The following is a 19,118-nucleotide window of genomic DNA, read 5'->3' on the forward strand; positions in this document are numbered from 1 at the left end:
GAGTTGCACGGGAGGAGGACATTGGGCTGATAATTTGTGAGTGGTGAGTTGCATGGGAAGTGGTCAGTGGGCTGATAATTGAGTGCTGTGTTGCACGGGGTGGAGGACAGTGGACCGATAATTTGTGAGTGCTGAGTTGCACGGGAGGAGGACATTGGGCTGATAATTTGTGAATGGTGATTTGCACGGGAAGTGGTCAGTGGGCTGATAATTGAGTGCTGTGCTGTATGCACGTGAGGAGGACAGTTGGCTGATAATTGGTGAGTGCTGTGCTTCATGGGAGGAGGACAGTGGGCTGATAATTGGTGAGTGCTGTATGCACGGGAGGTGGACAGTGGGCTGATAATTTGTGAGCGCATGTTGCACGGGAGGAGGACAGTGGGCTGATAATTGAGTGCTGAGCTGCACGGGAGTAAGACAGTGGGTTGATAATTGGTGAGTGCTGAGTTGCACGGGACGAGGACAGTGGGCTGATAATTGAGTGCTGAGTTGCACGGGAGGAGGATAGTGGGCTGATAATTGAGTGCTGAGTAGCACGGGAGGAGGATAGTGGGCTGGTAATTGGTGAGTGCTGTGTTGCACGGGAGGAGGACAGTGGGCTGATAATTGGTGAGTGCATGTTGCACGGGAGGACAGTGGGCTGATAATTGGTGAGTGCATGTTGCACGGGAGGAGGACAGTGGGCTGATAATTGGTGAGTGCTGAGTTGCACGGGAGGACGACAGTGGGCTGATAATTGAGTGCTGTGTTGCACAGGAGGAGGACAGTGGGCTGATAACTGAGTGATGAGTTGCACGGGAGGAGGACAGTGGGCTGATAATTGAGTGCTGAGTTGCACGGGAGGAGGACAGTGGGCTGATAATTGGTGAGTGCATGTTGCATGGGAGGAGGACACTGGGCTGATAATTGGTGAGTGCATGTTGCACGGGAGGAGGACACTGGGCTGATAATTGGTGAGTGCATGTTGCACGGGAGGAGGACACTGGGCTGATAATTGGTGAGTGCATGTTGCACGGGAGGAGGACAGTGGGCTGATAATTGGTGAGTGCATTTTGCACGGCAGGAGGACAGTTGGGTGATAATTGGTGAGTGCATATTGCACGGGAGGAGGACAGTGGGCTGGTAATTGGTGAGTGCTTGTTGCACGGGAGGAAGACAGTGGGCTGATAATTGAGTGCTGAGTTGCACGGGAGGAGGACAGTGGGCTGATAATTGAGTTCTGCGTTGCACGGGAGGAGGACAATGGGATGATAACTGAGTGATGAGTTGCATGGGTGAGGACAGTGGGCTGATAATTGAGTGCTAAGTTGCACGGGAGAAGGACAGTGGGCTGATAATTGAGTGCTGAGTTGCACGGGAGGAGGACAGTGGGCTGATAATTGAGTGCTGAGTTGCACGGGAGGAGGACAGTGGGCTGATAATTGATGAGTGCATGTTGCACGGGAGGAGGACACTGGGCTGATAATTGGTGAGTGCATGTAGCACGGGAGGAGGACCGTGGGCTGATAATTGGTGAGTGCATGTTGCGCGGGAGGAGGACAGTGGGCTGATAATTGATGAGTGCACGTTGCACGGGAGGAGGACAGTGGGCTGATAATTGGTGAGTGCTGAGTTGCACGGGAGGACGACAGTGGGCTGATAATTGGTGAGAGCATCTTGCACGGGAGGAGGACAGTGGGCTGATAATTGGTGAGTGCTTGTTGCACGGGAGGAAGACAGTGGGCTGATAATTGGTGAGTGCATGTATCACGGAAGCAGGACAGTGGGCTGATAATTGGTGAGTGAATGTTGCACGTGAGGAGAAGAGTGGGCTGATAATTGAGTGCTGAGTTGTACTGGAGGAGGACAGTGGGCTGATAATTGAATGCTGTGTTGCACGGGAGGGGGACAGTGGGCTGGTAATTGGTGAGTGCATGTTGCACGGGAGGAGGACAGTGGGCTGATAATTCGTGAGTGCTGAGTTGCACGGGAGGAGGACAGTGGGCTGATAATTGGTGAGCGCATGTTGCACGTGAGGAATACAGTGGGTTGATAGTTGAATGCTCTGCTGCACGGGAGAATGACAGTGGGCTGATAATTGGTGAGTGCATGTTGCACGGGAGGAGGACAGTGGGCTGATAATTGAGTGCTGTGCTGCACGGGAGGAGGACAGTGGTCTGATAATTGGTGAGTGCATGTTGTACGGGAGGAAGACAGTGGGCTGATAATTGTTGAGTGCATGTTGCACGGGTGGTGGACATGGGCTGATAATTGGTGAGTGCATGTTGCACGGGCGGAAGACAGTAGGCTGATAATTGGTGAGTGCATGTTGTACGGGAGGAAGAGAGTGTTTTGATAATTGGTGAGTGCATGTTGCACGGGAGGAGGACGTGGGCTGATAATTGGTGAGTGCATGTTGCACGGGAGGAAGAGATTGTTCTGATAATTGGTGAGTGCATGTTGCACGGGAGGAGGACAGTGGGCTGATAATTGGTGAGTGCATGTTGCACGGGAGGAAGGCACTGGGCTGATAATTGAGTGCTGAGTTTGAAGGGAGGAGGACAGTGGGCTGATAATTGAATGCTGAGTTGCACGGGAGGAGGTCCATGGGCTGATAATTGAATGCTGTGCTGCACGGGAGGAGGACAGTAGGCTGATAATTGGTGAGTGCATGTTGCACGGGAGGAAGACACTGGGCTGATAATTGAGTGCTGAGTTTGAAGGGAGGAGGACAGTGGGCTGATAATTGAATGCTGAGTTGCACGGGAGGAGGACCATGGGCTGATAATTGAATGCTGTGCTGCACGGGAGGAGGACAGTAGGCTGATAATTTGTGAGTGCATGTTGCACAGGAAGAGGACAGTGGGCTGATAATTGAGTGCTGAGTTGCATGGGAGGAGGATAGTGGGCTGATAATTGAGTGCTGAGTTGCACCGAAGGAAGACAGTGGGCTGATAATTGGTGAGTGGATGTTGTACGGGAGGAAGACAGTGGGCTGATAATTGGTGTGTGAATGTTGCACGGGTGGTGGACATGGGCTGATAATTGGTGAGTGCATGTTGCACGGGAGGAAGAGAGTAGGCTGATAATTGGTGAGTGCATGTTGTACGGGAGGAGGACAGTGGGCTGATAATTGGTGAGTGCATGTTGCTTGGGAGGAAGACAGTGGGCTGATAATTGGTGAGTGCCTGGTGCACGGGAGGAAGACAGTGGGCTGATAATTGGTGAGTGCTTGTTGCACGGGAGGAAGACAGTGGGCTGATAATTGGTGAGTGCATGGTGCACGGGAGGAGGACAGTGGGCTGATAATTGGTGAGTGCTGAGTTGCACGGTAGGACGGCAGTGGGCTGATAATTGGTGAGAGCATCTTGCACGGGAGGAGGACAGTTGGCTGATAATTGGAGAGTGCTTGTTGCACGGAAGGAGGACAGTGGGCTGATAATTGGTGAGTGAATGTTGCACATGAGGAGAACAGTGGGCTGATAATTGAGTGCTGAGTTGTACTGGAGGAGGACAGTGGGCTGATAATTGAATGCTGTGTTGCACGGGAGGGGTACAGTGGGCTAGTAATTGGTGAGTGCATGTTGCACGGGAGGAGGACAGTGGGCTGATAATTCGTAAGTGCTGAGTTGCACGGGAGGTGGACAGTGGGCTGATAATTGGTGAGTGCATGTTGCACGGGAGGAATACAGTGGGTTAATAGTTGAATGCTCTGCTGCACGGGAGAATGACAGTGGGCTGATAATTGGGGAGTGCATGTTGCACGGGAGGAGGACAGTGGGCTGATAATTGAGTGCTGTGCTGCACGGGAGGAAGACAGTGGTCTGATAATTGGTGAGTGCATGTTGTACGGGAGGAAGACAGTGGGCTGATAATTGGTGAGTGAATGTTGCACGGGTGGTGGACATGGGCTGATAATTGGTGAGTGCATGTTGCACGGGAGGAAGAGAGTGGGCTGATAATTGGTGAGTGCATGTTGTACGGGAGGAGGACAGTGGGCTGATAATTGGTGAGTGCATGTTGCACGGGAGGAAGACAGTGGGCTGATAATTGAGTGCATGTTGCACGCGAGGAGTACAGTGGGCTGATAATTGAGTGCTGAGTTGTACGGGAGGAGGACAGTGGGCTCATAATTGAGTGCTGAGTTGCAAGGGAGGAGGACAGTGGGCTGATAATTCCGTGGTGACCTGCACGGGAGGAGGACAGTGGGCTGATCATTGAGTGCTGAGTTGCAAGCAGGAAGACAGTGGGCTGATAATTGGTTAGTGCATGTTGCACGGGAGGAGGACAGTGGTCTGATAATTGGTGAATGCTGTATGCACGGGAGGAGGACCGTGGGCCGATAATTTGTGAGTGCTGAATTGCACGGGAGGAGGACATTGGGCTGATAATTTGTGAGTGCTGAGTTGCACGGGAGGAGGACATTGGGCTGATAATTTGTGAGTGGTGAGTTGCACGGGAAGTGATCAGTGGGCTGATAATTGAGTGCTGTGCTGTATGCACGTGAGGAGGACAGTTGGCTGATAATTGGTGAGTGCTGTGCTTCATGTGAGGAGGACAGGGGGCTGATAATTGGTGAGTGCTGTATGCACGGGAGGAGGAGAGTGGTCTGATAATTGGTGAATGCTGTATGCACGGGAGGAGGACCGTGGGCTGATAATTTGTGAGCGCATGTTGCACGGGAGGAGGACAGTGGGCTGATAATTGAGTGCTGAGTTGCACGGGACGAGGACAGTGGGCTGATAATTGAGTGCTGAGTTGCACGGGAGGAGGATAGTGGGCTGATAACTGAGTGCTGAGTTGCACGGGAGGAGGATAGTGGGCTGATAATTGGTGAGTGCTGTGTTGCACGGGAGGAGGACAGTGGGCAGATAATTGGTGAGTGCATGTTGCACAGGAGGAGGACAGTGGGCTGATAATTGGTGAGTGCTGAGTTGCACGGGAGGAGGATAGTGGGCTGATAATTGAGTGCTGAGTTGCACAGGAGGAGGACAGTGGGCTGATAACTGAGTGATGAGTTGCACGGGAGGAGGACAGTGGGCTGATAATTGGTGAGTGCATGTTGCATGGGAGGAGGACACTGGGCTGATAATTGGCGAGTGCATGTTGCACGGGAGGAAGACAGTGGGCTGATAATTGGTGAGTGCATGTTGCACGGGAGGAGGACACTGGGCTGATAATTGGTGAGTGCATGTTGCACGGGAGGAGGACACTGGGCTGATAATTGGTGAGTGCATGTTGCACGGGAGGAGGACAGTGGGCTGATAATTGGTGAGTGCATGTTGCACGGGAGGAGGACAGTGGTCTGATAATTGGTGAATGCTGTATGCACGGGGGGAGGACCGTGGGCCGATAATTTGTGAGTGATGAGTTGCACGGGAGGAGGACATTGGGCTGATAATTTGTGAGTGGTGAGTTGCACGGGAAGTGGTCAGTGGGTTGATAATTGAGTGCTGTGTTGCACGGGGCGGTGGACAGTGGGCCGATAATTTGTGAGTGCTGAGTTGCACGGGAGGAGGACATTGGGCTGATAATTTGTGAGTGGTGAGTTGCACGGGAAGTGGTCAGTGGGCTGATAATTGAGTGCTGTGCTGTATGCACGTGAGGAGGACAGTGGGCTGATGATTGGTGAGTGCTGTATGCACGGGAGGAGGACAGTGGGCTGATAATTTGTGAGCGCATGTTGCACGGGAGGAGGACAGTGGGCTGATAATTGCTTAGTGCATGTTGCACGGGAGGAGGACAGTGGTCTGATAATTGGTGAATGCTGTATGCACGGGAGGAGGACCGTGGGCCGATAATTTGTGAGTGCTGAATTGCACGGGAGGAGGACATTGGGCTGATAATTTGTGAGTGCTGAGTTGCACGGGAGGAGGACATTGGGCTGATAATTTGTGAGTGGTGAGTTGCACGGGAAGTGATCAGTGGGCTGATAATTGAGTGCTGTGCTGTATGCACGTGAGGAGGACAGTTGGCTGATAATTGGTGAGTGCTGTGCTTCATGTGAGGAGGACAGGGGGCTGATAATTGGTGAGTGCTGTATGCACGGGAGGAGGACAGTGGTCTGATAATTGGTGAATGCTGTATGCACGGGAGGAGGACCGTGGGCTGATAATTTGTGAGCGCATGTTGCACGGGAGGAGGACAGTGGGCTGATAATTGAGTGCTGAGTTGCACGGGACGAGGACAGTGGGCTGATAATTGAGTGCTGAGTTGCACGGGAGGAGGATAGTGGGCTGATAACTGAGTGCTGAGTTGCACGGGAGGAGGATAGTGGGCTGATAATTGGTGAGTGCTGTGTTGCACGGGAGGAGGACAGTGGGCAGATAATTGGTGAGTGCATGTTGCACAGGAGGACAGTGGGCTGATAATTGGTGAGTGCATGTTGCACGGGAGGAGGACAGTGGGCTGATAATTGGTGAGTGCTGAGTTGCACGGGAGGAGGACAGTGGGCTGATAATTGAGTGCTGAGTTGCACAGGAGGAGGACAGTGGGCTGATAACTGAGTGATGAGTTGCACGGGAGGAGGACAGTGGGCTGATAATTGGTGAGTGCATGTTGCATGGGAGGAGGACACTGGGCTGATAATTGGCGAGTGCATGTTGCACGGGAGGAAGACAGTGGGCTGATAATTGGTGAGTGCATGTTGCACGGGAGGAGGACACTGGGCTGATAATTGGTGAGTGCATGTTGCACGGGAGGAGGACACTGGGCTGATAATTGGTGAGTGCATGTTGCACGGGAGGAGGACAGTGGGCTGATAATTGGTGAGTGCATGTTGCACGGGAGGAGGACAGTGGTCTGATAATTGGTGAATGCTGTATGCACGGGGGGAGGACCGTGGGCCGATAATTTGTGAGTGATGAGTTGCACGGGAGGAGGACATTGGGCTGATAATTTGTGAGTGCTGAGTTGCACGGGAAGTTGTCAGTGGGTTGATAATTGAGTGCTGTGTTGCACGGGGCGGTGGACAGTGGGCCGATAATTTGTGAGTGCTGAGTTGCACGGGAGGAGGACATTGGGCTGATAATTTGTGAGTGGTGAGTTGCACGGGAAGTGGTCAGTGGGCTGATAATTGAGTGCTGTGCTGTATGCACGTGAGGAGGACAGTGGGCTGATGATTGGTGAGTGCTGTATGCACGGGAGGAGGACAGTGGGCTGATAATTTGTGAGCGCATGTTGCACGGGAGGAGGACAGTGGGCTGATAATTGGTGAGTGCTGAGTTGCACGGGAGGAGGATAGTGGGCTGATACCTGAGTGATGAGTTGCACGGGAGGAGGACAGTGGGCTGATAATTGAGTGCTGAGTTGCACGGGAGGAGGACAGTGGGCAGATAATTGAGTGCTGAGTTGCACGGGAGGAGGACAGTGGGCTGATAATTGGTGAGTGCATGTTGCATGGGGGGAGGACAGTGGGCTGATAATTGAGTGCTGTGCTGCACGGGAGGAGGACAGTGGTCTGATAATTGGTGAGTGCATGTTGTACGGGAGGAAGACAGTGGGCTGATAATTGGTGAGTGAATGTTGCACGGGTGGTGGACATGGGCTGATAATTGGTGAGTGCATGTTGCACGGGAGGAAGAGAGTGGGCTGATAATTGGTGAGTGCATGTTGTACGGGAGGAGGACAGTGGGCTGATAATTGGTGAGTGCATGTTGCACGGGAGGAATACAGTGGGCTGATAATTGAGTGCATGTTGCACGAGAGGAGTACAGTGGGCTGATAATTGAGTGCTGAGTTGTACGGGAGGAGGACAGTGGGCTCATAATTGAGTGCTGAGTTGCAAGGGAGGAGGACAGTGGGCTGATAATTCCGTGGTGACCTGCACGGGAGGAGGACAGTGGGCTGATAATTGGTGAGTGCATGTTGCACGGGAGTAGGACAGTGGTCTGATAATTGGTGAGTGCATGTTGTACGGGCGGAAGACAGTGGGCTGATAATTGGTGAGTGCATGTTGCACGGGAGGAGGACATGGGCTGATAATTGGTGAGTGCATGTTGCACGGGAGGAAGAGAGTGGGCTGATAATTGGTGAGTGCATGTTGTACGGGAGGAGGACAGTGGGCAGATAATTGAGTGCTGAGTTGCACGGGAGGAGGACAGTGGGCTGATAATTGGTGAGTGCATGTTGCATGGGGGGAGGACAGTGGGCTGATAATTGAGTGCTGTGCTGCACGGGAGGAGGACAGTGGTCTGATAATTGGTGAGTGCATGTTGTACGGGAGGAAGACAGTGGGCTGATAATTGGTGAGTGAATGTTGCACGGGTGGTGGACATGGGCTGATAATTGGTGAGTGCATGTTGCACGGGAGGAAGAGAGTGGGCTGATAATTGGTGAGTGCATGTTGTACGGGAGGAGGACAGTGGGCTGATAATTGGTGAGTGCATGTTGCACGGGAGGAATACAGTGGGCTGATAATTGAGTGCATGTTGCACGAGAGGAGTACAGTGGGCTGATAATTGAGTGCTGAGTTGTACGGGAGGAGGACAGTGGGCTCATAATTGAGTGCTGAGTTGCAAGGGAGGAGGACAGTGGGCTGATAATTCCGTGGTGACCTGCACGGGAGGAGGACAGTGGGCTGATAATTGGTGAGTGCATGTTGCACGGGAGTAGGACAGTGGTCTGATAATTGGTGAGTGCATGTTGTACGGGCGGAAGACAGTGGGCTGATAATTGGTGAGTGCATGTTGCACGGGAGGAGGACATGGGCTGATAATTGGTGAGTGCATGTTGTACGGGAGGAAGAGAGTGTTCTGATAATTGGTGAGTGCATGTTGCACAGGAGGAGGACAGTGGGCTGATAATTGGTGAGTGCATGTTGTACGGGAGGAAGAGAGTGTTCTGATAATTGGTGAGTGCATGTTGCACGGGAGGAAGAGAGTGTTCTGATAATTGGTGAGTGCATGTTGCACGGGAGGAGGACAGTGGGCTGATAATTGGTGAGTGCATGTTGCACGGGAGGAAGGCACTGGGCTGATAATTGAGTGCTGAGTTTGAAGGGAGGAGGACAGTGGGCTGATAATTGAATGCTGAGTTGCACGGGAGGAGGTCCATGGGCTGATAATTGAATGCTGTGCTGCACGGGAGGAGGACAGTAGGCTGATAATTGAGTGCTGAGTTGCATGGGAGGAGGATAGTGGGCTGATAATTGAGTGCTGAGTTGTACGGAAGGAGGACAGTGGGCTGATAATTGGTGAGTGGATGTTGTACGGGAGGAAGACAGTGGGCTGATAATTGGTGAGTGCATGTTGCACGGGAGGAGGACAGTGGTCTGATAATTGGTGAATGCTGTATGCACGGGGGGGAGGACCGTGGGCCGATAATTTGTGAGTGCTGAGTTGCACGGGAGGAGGACATTGGGCTGATAATTTGTGAGTGGTGAGTTGCACGGGAAGTGGTCAGTGGGTTGATAATTGAGTGCTGTGTTGCACGGGGCGGAGGACAGTGGGCCGATAATTTGTGAGTGCTGAGTTGCACGGGAGGAGGACATTGGGCTGATAATTTGTGAGTGGTGAGTTGCACGGGAATTGGTCAGTGGGCTGATAATTGAGTGCTGTGCTGTATGCACGTGAGGAGGACATTGGGCTGATGATTGGTGAGTGCTGTATGCACGGGAGGAGGACAGTGGGCTGATAATTTGTGAGCGCATGTTGCACGGGAGGAGGACAGTGGGCTAATAATTGGTGAGTGCTGAGTTGCACGGGAGGAGGACAGTGGGCTGATACCTGAGTGATGAGTTGCACGGGAGGAGGACAGTGGGCTGATAATTGAGTGCTGAATTGCACGGGAGGAGGACAGTGGGCAGATAATTGAGTGCTGAGTTGCACGGGAGGAGGACAGTGGGCTGATAATTGGTGAGTGCATGTTGCATGGGGGGAGGACAGTGGGCTGATAATTGAGTGCTGTGCTGCACGGGAGGAGGACAGTGGTCTGATAATTGGTGAGTGCATGTTGTACGGGAGGAAGACAGTGGGCTGATAATTGGTGAGTGAATGTTGCACGGGTGGTGGACATGGGCTGATAATTGGTGAGTGCATGTTGCACGGGAGGAAGAGAGTGGGCTGATAATTGGTGAGTGCATGTTGTACGGGAGGAGGACAGTGGGCTGATAATTGGTGAGTGCATGTTGCACGGGAGGAAGACAGTGGGCTGATAATTGAGTGCATGTTGCACGAGAGGAGTACAGTGGGCTGATAATTGAGTGCTGAGTTGTACGGGAGGAGGACAGTGGGCTCATAATTGAGTGCTGAGTTGCAAGGGAGGAGGACAGTGGGCTGATAATTCCGTGGTGACCTGCACGGGAGGAGGACAGTGGGCTGATAATTGGTGAGTGCATGTTGCACGGGAGTAGGACAGTGGTCTGATAATTGGTGAGTGCATGTTGTACGGGCGGAAGACAGTGGGCTGATAATTGGTGAGTGCATGTTGCACGGGAGGAGGACATGGGCTGATAATTGGTGAGTGCATGTTGCACGGGAGGAAGAGAGTGTTCTGATAATTGGTGAGTGCATGTTGCACAGGAGGAGGACAGTGGGCTGATAATTGGTGAGTGCATGTTGTACGGGAGGAAGAGAGTGTTCTGATAATTGGTGAGTGCATGTTGCACGGGAGGAAGAGAGTGTTCTGATAATTGGTGAGTGCATGTTGCACGGGAGGAGGACAGTGGGCTGATAATTGGTGAGTGCATGTTGCACGGGAGGAAGGCACTGGGCTGATAATTGAGTGCTGAGTTTGAAGGGAGGAGGACAGTGGGCTGATAATTGAATGCTGAGTTGCACGGGAGGAGGTCCATGGGCTGATAATTGAATGCTGTGCTGCACGGGAGGAGGACAGTAGGCTGATAATTGGTGAGTGCATGTTGCACGGGGGGAAGACACTGGGCTGATAATTGAGTGCTGAGTTTGAAGGGAGGAGGACAGTGGGCTGATAATTGAATGCTGAGTTGCACGGGAGGAGGACCATGGGCTGATAATTGAATGCTGTGCTGCACGGGAGGAGGACAGTAGGCTGATAATTGGTTATTGCATGTTGCACAGGAAGAGGACAGTGGGCTGATAATTGAGTGCTGAGTTGCATGGGAGGAGGATAGTGGGCTGATAATTGAGTGCTGAGTTGCACGGAAGGAGGACAGTGGGCTGATAATTGGTGAGTGGATGTTGTACGGGAGGAAGACAGTGGGCTGATAATTGGTGAGTGCATGTTGCACGGGAGGGAGAGAGTGTTCTGATAATTGGTGAGTGCATGTTGCACGGGAGGAGGACCGTGGGCTGATAATTGGTGAGTGCATGTTGCACGGGAGGAAGGACTGGGCTGATAATTGAGTGCTGAGTTTGAAGGGAGGAGGACAGTGGGCTGATAATTGAATGCTGAGTTGCACGGGAGGAGGTCCATGGGCTGATAATTGAATGCTGTGCTGCACGGGAGGAGGACAGTAGGCTGATAATTGGTGAGTGCATGTTGCACGGGAGGAAGACACTGGGCTGATAATTGAGTGCTGAGTTTGAAGGGAGGAGGACAGTGGGCTGATAATTGAATGCTGAGTTGCACGGGAGGAGGACCATGGGCTGATAATTGAATGCTGTGCTGCACGGGAGGAGGACAGTAGGCTGATAATTGGTTATTGCATGTTGCACAGGAAGAGGACAGTGGGCTGATAATTGAGTGCTGAGTTGCATGGGAGGAGGATAGTGGGCTGATAATTGAGTGCTGAGTTGCACGGAAGGAGGACAGTGGGCTGATAATTGGTGAGTGGATATTGTACGGGAGGAAGACAGTGGGCTGATAATTGGTGAGTGAATGTTGCACGGGTGGTGGACATGGGCTGATAATTGGTGTGTGCATGTTGCACGGGAGGAAGAGAGTAGGCTGATAATTGGTGAGTGCATGTTGTACGGGAGGAGGACAGTGGGCTGATAATTGGTGAGTGCATGTTGCTTGGGAGGAAGACAGTGGGCTGATAATTGGTGAGTGCCTGGTGCACGGGAGGAAGACAGTGGGCTGATAATTGGTGAGTGCTTGTTGCACGGGAGGAAGACAGTGGGCTGATAATTGGTGAGTGCATGGTGCACGGGAGGAGGACAGTGGGCTGATAATTGGTGAGTGCTGAGTTGCACGGTAGGACGGCAGTGGGCTGATAATTGGTGAGAGCATCTTGCACGGAAGGAGGACAGTTGGCTGATAATTGGAGAGTGCTTGTTGCACGGAAGGAGGACAGTGGGCTGATAATTGGTGAGTGAATGTTGCACATGAGGAGAACAGTGGGCTGATAATTGAGTGCTGAGTTGTACTGGAGGAGGACAGTGGGCTGATAATTGAATGCTGTGTTGCACGGGAGGGGGACAGTGGGCTGGTAATTGGTGAGTGCATGTTGCACGGGAGGAGGACAGTGGGCTGATAATTGAGTGCTGAGTTGCCCGGGAGGTGGACAGTGGGCTGATAATTTGTGAGTGGTGAGTTGCACGGGAAGTGGTCAGTGGGCTGATAATTGAGTGCTGTGCTGTATGCACGTGAGGAGGACAGTGGGCTGATGATTGGTGAGTGCTGTATGCACGGGAGGAGGACAGTGGGCTGATAATTGAGTGCTGTGCTGCACGGGAGGAAGACAGTGGTCTGATAATTGGTGAGTGAATGTTGTACGGGAGGAAGACAGTGGGCTGATAATTGGTGAGTGAATGTTGCACGGGTGGTGGACATGGGCTGATAATTGGTGAGTGCATGTTGCACGGGAGGAAGAGAGTGGGCTGATAATTGAGTGCTGTGCTGTATGCACGTGAGGAGGACAGTTGGCTGATAATTGGTGAGTGCTGTGCTTCCTGTGAGTAGGACAGGGGGCTGATAATTGGTGAGTGCTGTATGCACGGGAGGAGGACAGTGGGCTGATAATTGGTGAGTGCATGTTGCACGGGACGAGGACAGTGGGCTGATAATTGAGTGCTGTGCTGCACGGGAGGAGGACAGTGGTCTGATAATTGGTGAGTGCATGTTGTACGGGAGGAAGACAGTGGGCTGATAATTGGTGAGTGAATGTTGCACGGGTGGTGGACATGGGCTGATAATTGGTGAGTGCATGTTGCACGGGAGGAAGAGAGTGGGCTGATAATTGGTGAGTGCATGTTGTACGGGAGGAGGACAGTGGGCTGATAATTGGTGAGTGCATGTTGCACGGGAGGAAGACAGTGGGCTGATAATTGAGTGCATGTTGCACGAGAGGAGTACAGTGGGCTGATAATTGAGTGCTGAGTTGTACGGAAGGAGGACTGTGGGCTCATAATTGAGTGCTGAGTTGCAAGGGAGGAGGACAGTGGGATGATAATTCCGTGCTGAGTTGCACAGGAGGAGGACAGTGGTCTGATAATTGGTGAATGCTGTATGCACGGGAGGAGGACCGTGGGCTGATAATTTGTGAGCGCATGTTGCACGGGAGGAGGACAGTGGGCTGATAATTGAGTGCTGAGTTGCACGGGACGAGGACAGTGGGCTGATAATTGAGTGCTGAGTTGCACGGGAGGAGGATAGTGGGCTGATAACTGAGTGCTGAGTTGCACGGGAGGAGGATAGTGGGCTGATAATTGGTGAGTGCTGTGTTGCACGGGAGGAGGACAGTGGGCAGATAATTGGTGAGTGCATGTTGCACAGGAGGACAGTGGGCTGATAATTGGTGAGTGCATGTTGCACGGGAGGAGGACAGTGGGCTGATAATTGGTGAGTGCTGAGTTGCACGGGAGGAGGACAGTGGGCTGATAATTGAGTGCTGAGTTGCACAGGAGGAGGACAGTGGGCTGATAACTGAGTGATGAGTTGCACGGGAGGAGGACAGTGGGCTGATAATTGGTGAGTGCATGTTGCATGGGAGGAGGACACTGGGCTGATAATTGGCGAGTGCATGTTGCACGGGAGGAAGACAGTGGGCTGATAATTGGTGAGTGCATGTTGCACGGGAGGAGGACACTGGGCTGATAATTGGTGAGTGCATGTTGCACGGGAGGAGGACACTGGGCTGATAATTGGTGAGTGCATGTTGCACGGGAGGAGGACAGTGGGCTGATAATTGGTGAGTGCATGTTGCACGGGAGGAGGACAGTGGTCTGATAATTGGTGAATGCTGTATGCACGGGGGGAGGACCGTGGGCCGATAATTTGTGAGTGATGAGTTGCACGGGAGGAGGACATTGGGCTGATAATTTGTGAGTGGTGAGTTGCACGGGAAGTTGTCAGTGGGTTGATAATTGAGTGCTGTATGCACGGGAGGAGGACCGTGGGCCGATAATTTGTGAGTGCTGAGTTGCACGGGAGGAGGACATTGGGCTGATAATTTGTGAGTGGTGAGTTGCACGGGAAGTGGTCAGTGGGCTGATAATTGAGTGCTGTGCTGTATGCACGGGAGGAGGACAGTGGGCTGATAATTTGTGAGCGCATGTTGCACGGGAGGAGGACAGTGGGCTGATAATTGGTGAGTGCTGAGTTGCACGGGAGGAGGATAGTGGGCTGATACCTGAGTGATGAGTTGCACGGGAGGAGGACAGTGGGCTGATAATTGAGTGCTGAGTTGCACGGGAGGAGGACAGTGGGCAGATAATTGAGTGCTGAGTTGCACGGGAGGAGGACAGTGGGCTGATAATTGGTGAGTGCATGTTGCATGGGGGGAGGACAGTGGGCTGATAATTGAGTGCTGTGCTGCACGGGAGGAGGACAGTGGTCTGATAATTGGTGAGTGCATGTTGTACGGGAGGAAGACAGTGGGCTGATAATTGGTGAGTGAATGTTGCACGGGTGGTGGACATGGGCTGATAATTGGTGAGTGCATGTTGCACGGGAGGAAGAGAGTGGGCTGATAATTGGTGAGTGCATGTTGTACGGGAGGAGGACAGTGGGCTGATAATTGGTGAGTGCATGTTGCACGGGAGGAATACAGTGGGCTGATAATTGAGTGCATGTTGCACGAGAGGAGTACAGTGGGCTGATAATTGAGTGCTGAGTTGTACGGGAGGAGGACAGTGGGCTCATAATTGAGTGCTGAGTTGCAAGGGAGGAGGACAGTGGGCTGATAATTCCGTGGTGACCTGCACGGGAGGAGGACAGTGGGCTGATAATTGGTGAGTGCATGTTGCACGGGAGTAGGACAGTGGTCTGATAATTGGTGAGTGCATGTTGTACGGGCGGAAGACAGTGGGCTGATAATTGGTGAGTGCATGTTGCACGGGAGGAGGACATGGGCTGATAATTGGTGAGTGCATGTTGCACGGGAGGAAGAGAGTGTTCTGATAATTGGTGAGTGCATGTTGCACAGGAGGAGGACAGTGGGCTGATAATTGGTGAGTGCATGTTGTACGGGAGGAAGAGAGTGTTCTGATAATTGGTGAGTGCATGTTGCACGGGAGGAAGAGAGTGTTCTGATAATTGGTGAGTGCATGTTGCACGGGAGGAGGACAGTGGGCTGATAATTGGTGAGTGCATGTTGCACGGGAGGAAGGCACTGGGCTGATAATTGAGTGCTGAGTTTGAAGGGAGGAGGACAGTGGGCTGATAATTGAATGCTGAGTTGCACGGGAGGAGGTCCATGGGCTGATAATTGAATGCTGTGCTGCACGGGAGGAGGACAGTAGGCTGATAATTGGTGAGTGCATGTTGCACGGGAGGAAGACACTGGGCTGATAATTGAGTGCTGAGTTTGAAGGGAGGAGGACAGTGGGCTGATAATTGAATGCTGAGTTGCACGGGAGGAGGACCATGGGCTGATAATTGAATGCTGTGCTGCACGGGAGGAGGACAGTAGGCTGATAATTGGTTATTGCATGTTGCACAGGAAGAGGACAGTGGGCTGATAATTGAGTGCTGAGTTGCATGGGAGGAGGATAGTGGGCTGATAATTGAGTGCTGAGTTGCACGGAAGGAGGACAGTGGGCTGATAATTGGTGAGTGGATGTTGTACAGGAGGAAGACAGTGGGCTGATAATTGGTGAGTGCATGTTGCACGGGAGGAGGACAGTGGTCTGATAATTGGTTAATGCTGTATGCACGGGGGGGAGGACCGTGGGCCGATAATTTGTGAGTGCTGAGTTGCACGGGAGGAGGACATTGGGCTGATAATTTGTGAGTGGTGAGTTGCACGGGAAGTGGTCAGTGGGTTGATAATTGAGTGCTGTGTTGCACGGGGCGGAGGACAGTGGGCCGATAATTTGTGAGTGCTGAGTTGCACGGGAGGAGGACATTGGGCTGATAATTTGTGAGTGGTGAGTTGCACGGGAATTGGTCAGTGGGCTGATAATTGAGTGCTGTGCTGTATGCACGTGAGGAGGACAGTGGGCTGATGATTGGTGAGTGCTGTATGCACGGGAGGAGGACAGTGGGCTGATAATTTGTGAGCGCATGTTGCACGGGAGGAAGGACTGGGCTGATAATTGAGTGCTGAGTTTGAAGGGAGGAGGACAGTGGGCTGATAATTGAATGCTGAGTTGCACGGGAGGAGGTCCATGGGCTGATAATTGAATGCTGTGCTGCACGGGAGGAGGACAGTAGGCTGATAATTGGTGAGTGCATGTTGCACGGGAGGAAGACACTGGGCTGATAATTGAGTGCTGAGTTTGAAGGGAGGAGGACAGTGGGCTGATAATTGAATGCTGAGTTGCACGGGAGGAGGACCATGGGCTGATAATTGAATGCTGTGCTGCACGGGAGGAGGACAGTAGGCTGATAATTGGTTATTGCATGTTGCACAGGAAGAGGACAGTGGGCTGATAATTGAGTGCTGAGTTGCATGGGAGGAGGATAGTGGGCTGATAATTGAGTGCTGAGTTGCACGGAAGGAGGACAGTGGGCTGATAATTGGTGAGTGGATATTGTACGGGAGGAAGACAGTGGGCTGATAATTGGTGAGTGAATGTTGCACGGGTGGTGGACATGGGCTGATAATTGGTGTGTGCATGTTGCACGGGAGGAAGAGAGTAGGCTGATAATTGGTGAGTGCATGTTGTACGGGAGGAGGACAGTGGGCTGATAATTGGTGAGTGCATGTTGCTTGGGAGGAAGACAGTGGGCTGATAATTGGTGAGTGCCTGGTGCACGGGAGGAAGACAGTGGGCTGATAATTGGTGAGTGCTTGTTGCACGGGAGGAAGACAGTGGGCTGATAATTGGTGAGTGCATGGTGCACGGGAGGAGGACAGTGGGCTGATAATTGGTGAGTGCTGAGTTGCACGGTAGGACGGCAGTGGGCTGATAATTGGTGAGAGCATCTTGCACGGAAGGAGGACAGTTGGCTGATAATTGGAGAGTGCTTGTTGCACGGAAGGAGGACAGTGGGCTGATAATTGGTGAGTGAATGTTGCACATGAGGAGAACAGTGGGCTGATAATTGAGTGCTGAGTTGTACTGGAGGAGGACAGTGGGCTGATAATTGAATGCTGTGTTGCACGGGATGGGGACAGTGGGCTGGTAATTGGTGAGTGCATGTTGCACGGGAGGAGGACAGTGGGCTGATAATTGAGTGCTGAGTTGCCCGGGAGGTGGACAGTGGGCTGATAATTTGTGAGTGGTGAGTTGCACGGGAAGTGGTCAGTGGGCTGATAATTGAGTGCTGTGCTGTATGCACGTGAGGAGGACAGTGGGCTGATGATTGGTGAGTGCTGTATGCACGGGAGGAGGACAGTGGGCTGATAATTGAGTGCTGTGCTGCACGGGAGGAAGACAGTGGTCTGATAATTGGTGAGTGAATGTTGTACGGGTGGTGGACATGGGCTGATAATTGGTGAGTGCATGTTGCACGGGAGGAAGAGAGTGGGCTGATAATTGAGTGCTGTGCTGTATGCACGTGAGGAGGACAGTTGGCTGATAATTGGTGAGTGCTGTGCTTCCTGTGAGTAGGACAGGGGGCTGATAATTGGTGAGTGCTGTATGCACGGGAGGAGGACAGTGGGCTGATAATTGGTGAGTGCATGTTGCACGGGACGAGGACAGTGGGCTGATAATTGAGTGCTGTGCTGCACGGGAGGAGGACAGTGGTCTGATAATTGGTGAGTGCATGTTGTACGGGAGGAAGACAGTGGGCTGATAATTGGTGAGTGAATGTTGCACGGGTGGTGGACATGGGCTGATAATTGGTGAGTGCATGTTGCACGGGAGGAAGAGAGTGGGCTGATAATTGGTGAGTGCATGTTGTACGGGAGGAGGACAGTGGGCTGATAATTGGTGAGTGCATGTTGCACGGGAGGAAGACAGTGGGCTGATAATTGAGTGCATGTTGCACGAGAGGAGTACAGTGGGCTGATAATTGAGTGCTGAGTTGTACGGAAGGAGGACTGTGGGCTCATAATTGAGTGCTGAGTTGCAAGGGAGGAGGACAGTGGGATGATAATTCCGTGCTGAGTTGCACAGGAGGAGGACAGTGGGCTGATAATTTGTGAGTGGTGAGTTGCACGGGAAGTGATCAGTGGGCTGATAATTGAGTGCTGTGCTGTATGCACGTGAGGAGGACAGTTGGCTGATAATTGGTGAGTGCTGTGCTTCATGTGAGGAGGACAGGGGGCTGATAATTGGTGAGTGCTGTATGCACGGGAGGAGGACAGTGGTCTGATAATTGGTGAATGCTGTATGCACGGGAGGAGGACCGTGGGCTGATAATTTGTGAGCGCATGTTGCACGGGAGGAGGACAGTGGGCTGATAATTGAGTGCTGAGTTGCACGGGACGAGGACAGTGGGCTGATAATTGAGTGCTGAGTTGCACGGGAGGAGGATAGTGGGCTGATAACTGAGTGCTGAGTTGCACGGGAGGAGGATAGTGGGCTGATAATTGGTGAGTGCTGTGTTGCACGGGAGGAGGACAGTGGGCAGATAATTGGTGAGTGCATGTTGCACAGGAGGACAGTGGGCTGATAATTGGTGAGTGCATGTTGCACGGGAGGAGGACAGTGGGCTGATAATTGGTGAGTGCTGAGTTGCACGTGAGGAGGACAGTGGGCTGATAATTGAGTGCTGAGTTGCACAGGAGGAGGACAGTGGGCTGATAACTGAGTGATGAGTTGCACGGGAGGAGGAAAGTGGGCTGATAATTGGTGAGTGCATGTTGCATGGGAGGAGGACACTGGGCTGATAATTGGCGAGTGCATGTTGCACGGGAGGAGGACATTGGGCTGATAATTTGTGAG

The sequence above is a fragment of the Hypanus sabinus genome, chromosome 1 (assembly GCF_030144855.1).
Source record: "Hypanus sabinus isolate sHypSab1 chromosome 1, sHypSab1.hap1, whole genome shotgun sequence".
NCBI classification, from domain to species: Eukaryota; Metazoa; Chordata; class Chondrichthyes; order Myliobatiformes; family Dasyatidae; genus Hypanus; species Hypanus sabinus.